At 34.2% G+C, this 14,123-nt stretch overlaps 1 non-coding gene across 1 annotated transcript; it reads left to right on the top strand.

The window, feature by feature from the left end:
• Nucleotides 1–7,539: 7,539 nt before the first annotated feature.
• Trnag-gcc lies at nt 7,540–7,610 on the top strand. The gene has a single exon. It is a non-coding gene; the product is annotated as a tRNA-Gly (tRNA).
• The last annotated feature ends 6,513 nt before the right edge of the window (nt 7,611–14,123 follow it).

Here is a 14,123-nt window from a genome sequence, read left to right as displayed (position 1 = left end):
AAGAGATACGCGTCCCCTTCAATACATTACATTGTTTATATTAAGATCGTATCCGATAACACGCTCTAGCCAATTATCAATTAAATATTTAACACTAGTACTATAAAGACCAAGTGGTAGGGTTAACCGAATGGTGTGCACGTGGTTGTGTATTAGTTAGAGAAACATATTACTGACAGTTAGACTAGACTATTCACATTATGTTTATAATTAAACGTTAATACTGCTCTCCACCTAATACCCCTTCGACCTCAAATAAATACAACCACTCTTCATAATTACATACAGTTGCTTTGGAATCCTGTTTTGTCTGTAGGTCCGTGCATATGTTTATAATAATTTGTCTGACAATATTTTTTTAGTTTTTGCGGGTTTTTGTGGTGTTTGTGTGTATCAGTGCCACACACTATTGTATATTATATATACATATTATATATATATACACTAACGCACACACTAAAACAAAAACCTGTCTGCAAAGTGGCTTTCAGCAAAAGAGTTTCATTTACATAATGTAGCAGGTTACGAGGTCTAACGTGCCTAATGTTGTACCGTATAGGCCTTCGACTAATGGCTGGATACACGTCAAGTTTCTGACACAAAACATGGCGAGCTCCAGGTTTTCTGACGCCTGTTTTCGTGCGCGGTGTTACATTCTTTCTATTAATACATTAATTGTTTTACCATCTGTCAGACTACAATAAATTTAATTCTGCATATAAAATGCAACGGTGAAACAGGCTCACTTGTCACTTATATTGCTCAATCATCAACAGAAGACTACTGTAGATATATGTACGCTGACTGCTTGCTTTGAATAAAGGATTTTAATGCAAATAAGTAAAACGTTTGGAGCCAAGAAGCTTCAATTAAAACGGAGTTTGACTGAGCGTACTTCTTCTATAAAAACCCACTACATAAAACCTTGACAGAAAAGAGCCCTACCTAAATAAACGACCAATACTTGAATTATTTAAATAATATCTTTGGTGTGAATAATAATCTTTTCGTATCTTTTCTCTACCCTCTTTACACCTCTTTGGGGGAAGAAACGTTGACCGTGTGCGGCGTCAGAGAGTCTGCATACCGCGGCACGAATATAACTGTACATTTGTATAGGGTGTTTGTATTGGAGTGCCTACTACTGGAGTAGATAACCCCCACTCATACACACCACCTCGTTTTCCCCTATTGTTGGACGGATCCAAACCAGTGTCATATGTTGCGATAGTCGATAATGGGAGCCGATAAAAGGTAGCACCTGTGTGCCTCGACACTGCCTCCACTGATCGATGGCCGAAAGAAATCAATACTCACATCCGTATTCCCGGAGTTGGGGCCCACTATTAGTATGCCCAATTAGTGAAACGTGCATGGGTTCCTATAGACATTATTATGCAACTCTTCCCTTCACATACTGCTAGCATCGAAACCTTTAAGATAAAGATGTTCGATCCAATGTGTGTAGGTATTGTGTGGTATGATAGAAGGCGTTATGTAACCGATCCTGTTATTTTATGACATGTCTTATTAGTATAAAAGATACACTCTGAAACAGTATTGAAACAAAGTCTTAAGAAAAAAACCTTGATAACCCGTAAATCCTGTTTTTCAGAACTCTATTGTTATGTATTTCAACTAGTAGGTATAATATAACGTAATATTATCAGATATTGTTTAAATGCCCATTTTTAGCGCATTTAGTAACAACTATGTAAATAGAAACTATAGTGAACATTGCAGCGTTTTAATTCATTATTTTGTATCCTTTTTTTTTTTTGGTAATTTGTCATCATTTGCAGATAGGAAAATGTGGTTGAAAAAAAAATGCGCTCTCAGTCATTGCAAAACGTCACACACAGAAAGTACAAAACAAAGGTAAATCTAAATATTTATTAGATAAAAATGTTAATCATCCTTCACTCCTGATGTGTTATCGGAGACGATGTGAGGATGAATAATCTCTGTAATTAAGTGTATAAACAGACGGACAGGTGTTAGCCCTGTACAGTGTACTACTAATTGGCAAATAAGCTTATCAGCGGTAAACATCCCAGCCCGCAGCCATATGGCTGTGTCCCTGAGTTCAGCCGGTCCGTGTGTTATCTGGTGGTGGCCCACAGAGCTCCGTCCCTTTTCCTCGAGGTCGAGTTGGGTTTCCTCTCATTCCTGTCTTACCCGGCGGTGAGTGTCCTATTTCACACGTCGCCATGTGAAGTAGGCAGCGATATGGAAACCACAACCAAGCTGTTTAATGCTTAGTGACGCATGCACTTAATTTGATTTTTATGATAACTTTATACACTTATGAAAATTGAAATGACAAAACTGCATGTTCTGTAATTCAAAAGCATAATCATCAGTTAAAAATACAGTTTACTCTCTTTAATTTGCAATGGAGGTGTGAATAAATAAATAAAAGTTGACTTAAGTCGCAATGAAGTTGAAGGAGCTTGCTCAGATCAAAGCTACATTCGCTTCAAATTTGATTGACATAAATATATAAAAATGATCATTTTTTTCTTTCCTTCAAATTAATACTTTTACATTACTTCATGCGTTCTTTGTTAGCAATTGCTTTAATACAAATTTTGTCATTGAACATTTTCCGTTATTGTATTGCGTTTAAGTCATTAGTACAGATGAACTTTCAATATTATAACTATTTTATCGTTGTGTTTCTTTGCTCTGTAAAACTTAATTTAGTTTTTATCATTTATTGAAAGAAATTCACAGCGAATTAAAGAAGAAGAAAAAACAATAAATGATATTTCTTCTTTTCAAGATGAGCATGCATTCGGTTTGATATTAGTATTATCATCTATCGACCATTTCTTGCGGGAAATGGTTATTTTCATTAAAAAATTGTTGGAACTAAGGAAAACTGACTTTGCATAATGCATAAAAATTCAAGTATAAAATATTTTTTAATTGTAAAAATGCAATAAAGCTGATACATGTTACATATCACATTACAGCATAATAATATTTTCAGATTAGTGCATTTAACACTTATCTTGTAAGGTGAAGTTGTTATCATCATATCTTTTTATCCAAATATGTTAGTGCATGTTTGATTGTTACAACCCTACTTCTGATAATCTTTTTCAGTACATATAATACAATACGCACTTTATTTTCTAATTTTAACACGTATGAAGTGTTAGGGTGACAAATATAACTTTTTGATTTTCTCACATTAAAACCGACCGACCATAAAGAGGCGTTAAGTATTACAAATAACAAACCATTGTAATAATCAATTGTGAGGTCAATGACGCCTCGCATTTATTAACGAAAGGTCGTAATACAGCTTTCGTAGTTTCAATTTTATTTGTTCCTGCAAAATATGGATAATAATATTTTGGTTTAGTACCCAAGAGATTATAAGAGATATAAAACATGTATATAGAAGATATTCATGATGAATAATGGTTACATCTCACTTGTTGGTTGAACATTTTCCATACTTTTCGCTCGTGCTACACACTTGTAAAATATATCAAAAATTAACCCCACTCATAAAATATATTACCGTCATTATCCTCTATATACACATTGTTTTCCATAACTATCTCTGAATTGATTGAAATGTTGAAATAATCAATATATTCACCCTACTCGTAAAATATACCCTTTATTAAGAGTATACTCTATATACATGTAGTTTTCCATAATAATCATAATTGATTGGAATGAAACCATTTTATAAAATGTATTGATCAATCTAAGTCCCCACTAAGCTAAAAATATCGTATATAAATGCCCCAGTAAGGTTGTCTATCTGTGTATCGTTTTCACCCTAGATACAACAGATCGACCGAGACCTAGTGAGCTTCATTAGATTATCAAAATATTAAACCATCTTCAAATTGATTTTCCCCGAACCAAATACCACAAAAAGAGCATTATAGTATTTGGTTTCTGATGAGGTTCACCTATCTCCCATAATATACATATTTTCAAAAGTAAGATTTAATAAATAAGCGAAAATAATTGATTCAAAATGTAACGTTAAAGAAACATTAAGCCTATAATTCTGTCTACATTGAAGCTATGCATTGACAACGCACTGTGTAACACTATTCCTTTGTTTTGTAAAGTAGAACTTCAAAGAAACCGCATAGAAACCTGGATCACATCCTCTTGTTTCCTCTATCACGGTATTATCTAACATGCATCTAATCAATGGAAGTATAAAGGGATGGCTGTAAAAATATCAATATATTACACATTTTATAAATGAGACTGTACTCTTTGAATGGGAGACTTATATTTAGCGATAGAATGATGAGATATTACGAGATTTAAATTAACCTTTCATGTGTATTACATCATTAGCATTAGCCGCATCAATTTTGTTTTTATTTTAATTTAATTTTTAAAATGTTTTAAAATGTTTCTTATTTTATTGTGTTGTTGTGTGAAATCCACTGTTCATCTTTGAAAAATATGGATTTGAAACTGTATATGAATCAAAATGGCCGCATCAACTGATTGATAAAATGTAGATTTTCTTTTCTTCTAAATAATCACTCATTGACTTTCTATGAAAATCATCTGTTATTTTATTTATGGTAGAAGATGGTTTCAACAGTTGAAGGAACCTGTGCAATATCCTTTTTTGCCCACTTATTTTGGTCAATAAAACATTTTTAGAGTCAAGATGATGCAGTCATATTAAATGGATTGTATGTCACATAATGAGTTTAAGCCCCCTGTAGAATTTGGTGAAAGAGATGTAACGCATTATCATGACCTCATTTCGATATATCTAAATATCTATATTTCTATGTTATGTCGTTCTTTGCATCCTATATCGTTAATGATCATTTACTATTTCTATGATTTTAAAGAAACATTGTGATGATGCCACATGTCTCATCACATGTGACAAAACAGACCTCAATGTACAAGATACCAAAATGCAAAAAATTGGGACAAAGACAATATCCAACAAGAAATTCAAGAAATTCATGATCCAAACACAAAAGAAAAAAAATGAACAAACATGATAATCATGATACGACCAACGTGGAGGTATTAACAGATGCTCCAGAAAGTTAGGCATTTCTTGCAACACATCTGACAATTGCGATGATTTCGATGTCTACCGTCAAATCCATAAAATTTTAGGTAGGTCACTAACGAACTAAGACTCTTTAAATTAGCCATGACAGACAATGTATGACGTCTCACGGTCGGAAATTGTGTCTATCAGATATACAATGTCTCAATTGACAAAATTATGAAATGAAAGATACTACACAGCCTCGAGCATCACACAAAACAGATCTGTAATTACGTCCTCGTCGGTAAACAAGACTTGATATATTGTGGAGATGATTAAGTTTCAATATGGCTTCATATATTGCCGGACAACATCGTAACATTGTATCAATACGTACATGATTATTACTCATGTATGAAATGCATATTTCACCTTTATTCTCTATTTCGCAGTATATTCAGCAGTGCAACACTTTAAAATTCAAATAAATAAGATATACTGCTTTAAACACTACAACATAAACAAAACCACCAAATACCAAAGTGTTAATAAGATCGTCACAAAGCAATAATACTACGGCAAAAAAAAGAACAAACGATTTTTTTAAAATGAATACCCTTGAAAATGTACCATGATAATAAGACCAGGTGTCAAGAAAGGATGAGAAACTTATGATCCATCGACTTCACCCGCTATGTAAAAGGATTGGGTCGAATCCAAGGAATATCACCTCCTCCTAACCACGTCCTCATAACCACGTCCTCCTAACCACGTCCTCATAACCACGTCCTCCTAACCACGTCCTCATAACCACGTCCTCATAACGAGAACTGGGGTAGTTACAACGAAACGACAATGCACACTAATGAACATATATTTGAAGCGGTTCCTTTCCTCGCTTTAAGGTACACGTCCTTTAATGGCTATGACGTGTCCATAGACACGACATTGACGTCACTATTACATAGCTTTCCAATATGTTTAAGGCTTCAAATGTGATTTCTATCACACGTACTGAAAGGTCAGTATACATTCCTTTCGGTTGAAATATTGTTTCAGACAACATGAAAGTTAGTTAATTATTATAGTTTTAAGTGCACAATTTCTTTTGAGATATTACAATGATTTAAATCATTCCGTTACACCACGGAATTTATCTAAGTCCTTGGTTACACTTAATAAAATCGACAAATTTCTATTGAGTTATTAAGGTCGATTATGTAAAATGTCTGTCTCTCACCAGCTGGTGTCGCCTTTATTACAATACTTATCAAATCAATTAAAATGAAAACTTCAAATGAAGTAATTGTCATAGAATATGTAATTGAATGACACATTTAATTGTATTAATTTCAACAGATTGAGAGACTATATTTCATCAAATGGATAACCTGATCATACTATCCTAGCTCTTTCCACTAGACAGAGGAGATTTTGGAAGAAAACCGTTTCCTACCTATATTAATCAAAGACTCTTTTGTCAAGAAGATATTTCATTTCACGTAAGTTCGAGTTCGGCATTGATCACAAGTGACGTCCAAACAATGTAAAACGTACGACAGCCACCTTGTGGATTTCGAAAAAGTACTGTCCTCGAAAATTGTTCTCTTATATACAGAGACGTGCCATCATGTCATTTTATCATTGCGTTATATGTTATCTTCTTTTGTTTCAAAATAATTCCATGGCTTCGTTTACCACCCAAGTTTCCATCAGATTAGAGAATTATACGTTGTTAATTGTTAATAAGATTGACAAATTAATAATTATGTTGCTATTTTTTGTATCCGACATTAAAGGTACTGTCGACGTCATTTATAAGCACACAATTTTAAATTTTGCTGTAAAAATAGTTTCGGTCAATTACCTCATTAAAGTTTAAAGAAATAAGAATGGGATAATATCATTGTTCAAGAGAAAGCGCTGGATAAGTCTCCAGCTTTGTTACAATTTTCAACTAATATAGAATCAATTGGAAAATGGCGTAAAGCTGCAGACCTATGGCACGTCACTTTATGTTGTGAATAACATCTGCTTAAATTCCTTGGCTTTATATTTCTCTTAATATTACCCTCAACCTTTGTGAACATGCTACAGGGCATAGGAGTGGCTTCTGTGATGCCATATTTGTTTTGGTGTTTTAACTACTAGGTGAACATGCCAGCAGGAATAGGAGTGGTAATAGATCAGTCAGTAATACTGATACTGCCAGACATATATATACAAATATTCATATTACCTCTGCTGTAGTAAACTAAACTTCTGTATTATTAATTTGATGTAAAGGGCATATAATATATAGCACATTTAAATATATCAGAAAATACAAAATATATATTTGATTGCAAAACAATGAGTTTTGTTACTTTTAAGGTTAAACTAAATATCTAACAATTATTAAACATATTCTTTGTGTTTGTAGTAAGTTATACAAGTCGACTAACTCTCATAAGCCTACTTCCTTTAGACAGCGCTGTAAATAGCTAATGGCACTAGCTGGTTATTCTTTTCAGATATTCAAGTATGAAGCATCGGTGGTTCAGTGGTAGAATTCTCGCCTGCCACGCGGGAGGCCCGGGTTCGATTCCCGGCCGATGCACATTTTTATTTTTATTTGTTATTTCTTTTCGATGATACTTTATTTTTGTGCTATTATTTATGTTTTTAATCCTATCTATATCTATAATATTCGATGAATTAATTATATCATTCTTTTACACTTATATACATAGTTCTACATTTCAAAATTAAAATTGTTGTACTGAAAATAGTATCACTATTTTAGTTTATAATTAATTTAGGTTGTGCAATAATTGATTGCAAATCTGTCACCAAAGACCGTTTATTGAACATGAACTATATGTACATATATGTTCACCCTAAATCAATGAAAAAATATAAAGCTCATTTAAGACGACTGCTTCTTCCGGTATTGCTTTAAGATATACACCAGCACACATATTGCCTTGTAGTTGAACATTAATAACAAGATGACAAATTAACATCTGTCACAATTTGTTTTGCTGAACGGAACTCTTCAGGCAAACTATGTAAATGATTATTTCTTACAGTACAGCGTTACTTAATATTGACTTAGTGTCCCTCTGATCAAGCTGGTGTTTTCTCGGTGTGATAAAAAAAAAATCAATCCGCTCGGTTGATTTTTGCCCTCAGTGTCGCAAGCAAGCTCAGAAATGGATCGCCACGAAATAACAGAGGAATCTGCGTCAAAGCCACTTGATTCGTTCACTACATTAATATCATATCATATGGTATCTCTCAAACGATACAGCCGGCGTTCATACTCTTTCTTACACGTACAGCTACATTTCATTTACAAGAATCAAAACAATGCTTGTCGGTCGTGCTATTCTAAATGTCCCAACCGACACAAATAAGGAAAATATTCACAAGGTACTGTCATACATTAACTAAAAGTCTTTCTTTTCCTCAGTCAGACATCATGACAGATACCACGTATGGTATAGAAAATGTTAAAATGTTTCCCTTTCAGAGTAACCAGTTACGCATCTAGTTTTTATTGGGGTTTGTTGTCTCTTTTTTGTTCTGAAATTTCCTCATTTCCTGTTTTTTATGATTTTGTTCTGGTAGTATATTATTTCATTCTGAGTTGAGGCGGTGGAAAATTCTTCTTTTGTGTGTGTTGACGCTGTGGTATAATCTGATCTTGTGTGTTGACGCTGTGGTATAGTCTGATCTTGTGTGTTGACGTTGTGGTATAGTCTGATCTTGTGTGTTGACGCTGTGGTATAGTCTGATCGTGTGTGTTGATGCTGTGGTATAGTCTGATCTTGTGTGTTGACGCTGTGGTATAGTCTGATATTGTGTGTTGACGCTGTGGTATTGTCTGATCTTGTGTGTTGACGCTGTGGTATAGTCTGATCTTGTGTGTTGACGCTTTGGTATAGTCTGATATTGTGTGTTGACGCTGTGGTATAGTCTGATCTTGTGTGTTGACGCTGTGGTAGGTTTTTGTCATTCTGAGTTGATGCGGTTGTAAATGATATATTTTGCTTTTGTGTGTTTATGCTGTGGTATATACCGATTTTTGTGTGTTGACGCTGTGTTAGATATTGCCATTTTTCTCCTTGTGCATTGGCGCAGTGATATATTTTGCTTTTGTGTGTTAATGCTGTGGAATATATCGTTTTTGTGTGTTGACGCTTTGGTATATATTGTCATTCTGAGATGACGGGGTTGTAAATTTTCTCCTTGTGTGTTGACGCAGTGTTATATTTTCCTGTTCGTTATAGTAATTCTTCTTGCATGTTGACGCTCTGTTTACCCATAACTAACACTCAAAATCGATAAAACTACGGCAAAATATGAAATACATATTTTTACATAATGACCTATGAAGTACATTCACAATTAGTAAAACATGTTCTCGACAGATGATTACGTTTTCGGACCAATTAAACTAAAACGCCTGCACTGTTACGTTTGAATCTTTTTGTTATAATCATAATTATGTGCCCAATTTACGATGGCCCATATCAGCTGCCATTCTACACTTGAAAGTTTCATGTGTAGAATGTACATGTACCATTTGCCAGTTTGCTTTTTGACAATCTACACATCAAAGTCTCATGTGTAGAATGGCAGCTGATATGGGCCATCGTACCAATTTATAGACAGGACAGAAAATCCATTTCTGTTATTAACTAAGTAGGACAGACAAAAGACTTCGAGATGGACCTAATTTTCGAAATGTATCAGTTCTTGGTCACTAAATTCTTCTTTATACTCTTTCAGCTGATAGATTTTCTTGTATGAAAAAGTTACAGCTTGTAAATAGCCTTCTAGCATTTACTCCCGTGCAACATGTGTGAAGTGGCGCACCCAAAGATTGTTACAAGTTTTACGTTTCTTTAATGATTGAACGTTAACGCAACTATTGGTCTTACGTAAGTCTACAGAGACCTGTGTAGGTTTAGCAAGGTATGCTCTGCATCAAACTGGCTTCAGTGGTTTGGAATCAACTTTACAGCCGGTCTGGCGAGGTCGTGGACAGGATGGAAGTATTGGCAGTGACATTCCTGACAGATCTTAACTCAATTTTGTTCCCTTACAGTCAGTCCTATCACTAGGTTTGACACCTTTGAAGATGGGTAGGATTTCCTACTGAGGACAGGTACCAGTATATACATTAGTATACGTCTGGTAGTAAATAACTCACTTACACCGGCAATTACGTTCACAATCGTCACGACATCATATCATGTCGCAATTACAAACAACAACGCCCAAGTTGCGAACACGAATTAAAAGTCAAAAAGTCAAATCCGAAATTACCATGCACTTGTCTGAGCTTGGGTGGGCTCTGCGGGGATTATCAATACGACCAGCTGGATAATGAGTCCAATAAGGCACTAATTTCACTGTCTTTGTTCATCTATTGTTATCCATTCGTGGTAAAGGTACAGGTGACTTCTCACATTTATAGCTACTTGTGTGATGGCATTTTAAAAAAGTCTAATTGAGCAGGGCGTCGTGGCAATAAATGGGAAAAAAACTATCAAAACAATCTTGTACTTTTTATAGGAATTTTTATTGCAGAATCCAAAGAGAGAGTTAAATGTACTTTGTAGGCGTTGATTACCAGCACTGGTATATTTAGACAAGTACACAAGTGCATGAATGTCACAAAAACTGTATGTTGGCATTTCAGTCAGTTTTTTGGCATGTATACAGTTGCCGCTTTTATATCGATAGTACGGACTGCTTTGCAAAAACTGTCTGAAGTAATATGAACTTATTGCACGGGAAAAGGCATTTTTCTAATGGTAGGTGTAGTGAACAATAACAACAATCGTAGACAGATACATACCGAGCTAGCAGACAAAGATTCAAAAGCATGCCGAACAAGGAGACTATTGAATGGAATATCTGAATACATGCTAAACTAATAGACATATGAAAGCTCTGGATACTAGACAAAAGCGATGACCTTATGTATTAGGTGACACTATGGCAACATGCTGAGGAAGGGAACGGCAAAAATGAAGATATAGACACATAATGTGCCTCTAGACATTAACAAAGACAGTTGTGAAGATTTGTAAACCAAGAATTTCTAGTTTTAGACTCTAGTGGAAATATGGAAGCGTATGAACCGTCTAGACAGTCAGGATGGCGTTGACACATGCGAAGATATTAGCTAAAACTTTAATAAATGCTGAACTACTGGAGAGAAGAAAACATTTTTTAAACAGACTTATTTACATTTATTTGTGAAGATATAGAAATGTATAAATTGTTGAATTAGACAGTAGCAATTATTTTGAAATTCCCCTAACCACTAGACACTAGACAGTTACAAATAAATAAATGTTGATACATAATAAACGACGAGATAACATCAGGATCGAAGGGGTAAAAGTGGCATGTTTACAAATTTCAATTATATTGTTCGTTTCCCCATGACCTGGTGTTTATAGTAACATGTTTGTGTTTTATGTACGTATACCGGAACCAGCATCGACAATAAATGATTATTATGTAATTTTCGCCTGCTACTCGAATTTTGAGAAGTACAGGTGTACTTTAACGTTTTGGTCTACACAGACAGGCGATGACAAGCATTCAGAATGTTTGGTACAAAAACCTGCCCCCTTCCACGTAAATATGATTAAACTTCAAATGCGTGACATAAGCACACTCTATATTTGTGTAATAGATGACATCGTGATATTATGAAAATAGCGCTCACTCAGATATTGAGCCTAGAAATCAGGCCCTATTGTTAAATATAACCTCACATCAAAGTATGACATGAACTTTTAACAAAAAAACAAAACAAAATCATAGATGACGAACGGTTTTCCCTAAAATATAAATGGGAATACCAAAAAAGAAATCGGTCCATACGCCCACCTATTAAATTGCACTCTTTCCTCGTCTTTCTTTCAACATGTTTAATAATTATTAAAATCACTTAATTTTCTTGTTGTTTCTTTTAAATTTGTTCATTCGAATAATCATATATTTGTCGTCCTTCTTGTACAATGCTCCTTAAATAAGATTATCATCCATAATTCAATAAATCTTTCCTTTTTCATGCATTTATCGATTCTCTCGATTCACTTTTCATGAAACTATCATTAAAATTGGCGTGTCTAGTAAAACATAATACTCACATTTAGGGGTTAAAGGTCAAAGAATAACCACAATATTTGTATCCGTGTCATAGATTCAAGGAAACCGAAATAATTTTCAGAAACTATTCATCATTAGATGGCGCTAAGTGATCAAGTTATTTTGTATTCAACCAATGGTCAAAATTACTGTAAGAGGTCAAACGTGATATCAATAAATGACTGGGCAATACATTTTGAACCGTTGATGAAACTATGCGCATATCTTGTTTAAGTTGCCTTCAAGATAGTAAATAATTACAAAAGATCAGTAAACGTTGAGTTGGGTTGTACAATAGCACTACCAGGCAATGTAACATAAACCATGTGTTTTTATCTTAATTTTAATATCAAAATCACAATCTTGGTTTTACACAGAGATGCTTTCATTTGTCCCGGTATGCAATATTTAAGTTTTTGGTATTACATTTCACGTTTCGATTTTTCAATTTAAAAGTTATATTTTTAGTCAAAGACAATATCGGAATTTATTAATTGTCTCGTGTCAGATTCTTTGAAAGAATTGACAATAGTAACCAGTGCAAAAAATCTTTAATCTAGAAAAAGAGATCTTTTGAAATTAACAGCTTTCATTATATCAATAGAGTCAAGAGAGTTGAGATCAACCGTTTTCTTCATAGGTTACCAGGTGTATATCAATGAAGTATATATTCTGTTCCGAACACCTGACGCCGACAGGTAAACTGTCTGACAAAGTCTAATTACCTACAAGTATGGCTTACTGTAATGGCAGCAATTGCTCGAGTTCTAAACCAGCTGATAAAATAATTAAAGTATAAGTTTTTGTTCAATCAAACGAAGTGTCTGTTTCAAGTGCAAACCAATATACATAACAATAATAATAAGATTGTTTTTGTCAAAGGCATGTACTTTGAAACTAGCGTTATCTACATCGGAGGACTTTGGGCTTGAAAACAATGGATTTGGTGATTTCGGAAGCATATGTGTTCATATTTGATATGTAGACATCCACTACTACTGCACTCTACTTTGCTATCACGTTTTGGACATGGTCATAGTTGGTTGTTTATTTAGAGTGGAGCTGACCTTTGCTAAGTTACCCATAATACATCAAACATAGAACGGGTGACTTCATGTCGTTATAATTGAAGATTTTTATTATTGAGATACAAAAATATCCACACGTGTTGCAATCTTCATATAAAGGGAACTATTGTAGAAAGATATATACAAACGGATAAAAACATGTTTTCGTTGACACGCAACAATACACTGCCGTTTTCAATATTACCTGCATAGTGTGCAACAATTTAGCACCTGTGTATTTGTTTAGGGTAATTGCAGTTGATCAAAAATATCCCCCGTAGTTGTAACACGAGATACACCTGTATGCTGTCAAACACCATCTGTTCGTCTTACAATCTGACATCCAGGTAAATAAGTATACAATATAAACTTTGAAAGAAGACTTTTAATGCTCACATTTGAACCTGTGCATAACGAAATACAAGAAAATGTTCACAACCACAGACATACTATTACACAATGCGTGTGTTTGAATACATCAGACGCTACTGTGACTTGCATTCAACATCAGACAGACTGACCTATGTTAAAACATAGTTCTATAGATTCATCAAATCAGATTTTATTTATCCAAAACAAACTTACATTGTAGTTACCCCTTGTGTTTATATTAACTTCTCTGATGTTAATAAACTTTTCGGTCCCTAGAATTACGAGAAGGATGAACCAGTCGTATGGTGCAGTGTAATTCATGTTTGACATGCTGCATCTCTAACCCATTACACATTACAATTTCAATTACAAACACGTTATTGGAAACAACGACAAGCTTTCGGTAGTTCTAAGGGCTTCGAAGGATGAAGTGAGGATAAAATCACAATGACAAGGATAAACAAACGGATGCGTATATTTGAATTACACAACGGTTTACAGATGACTAAGAAATT

Source organism: Mizuhopecten yessoensis, unplaced genomic scaffold (genome assembly GCF_002113885.1).
Source record: "Mizuhopecten yessoensis strain PY_sf001 unplaced genomic scaffold, ASM211388v2 scaffold4121, whole genome shotgun sequence".
Classification (NCBI taxonomy): domain Eukaryota; kingdom Metazoa; phylum Mollusca; class Bivalvia; order Pectinida; family Pectinidae; genus Mizuhopecten; species Mizuhopecten yessoensis.
Note: the sequence above shows the minus strand (reverse complement) of the source record. Positions and strands in the feature narration are given on the sequence as shown.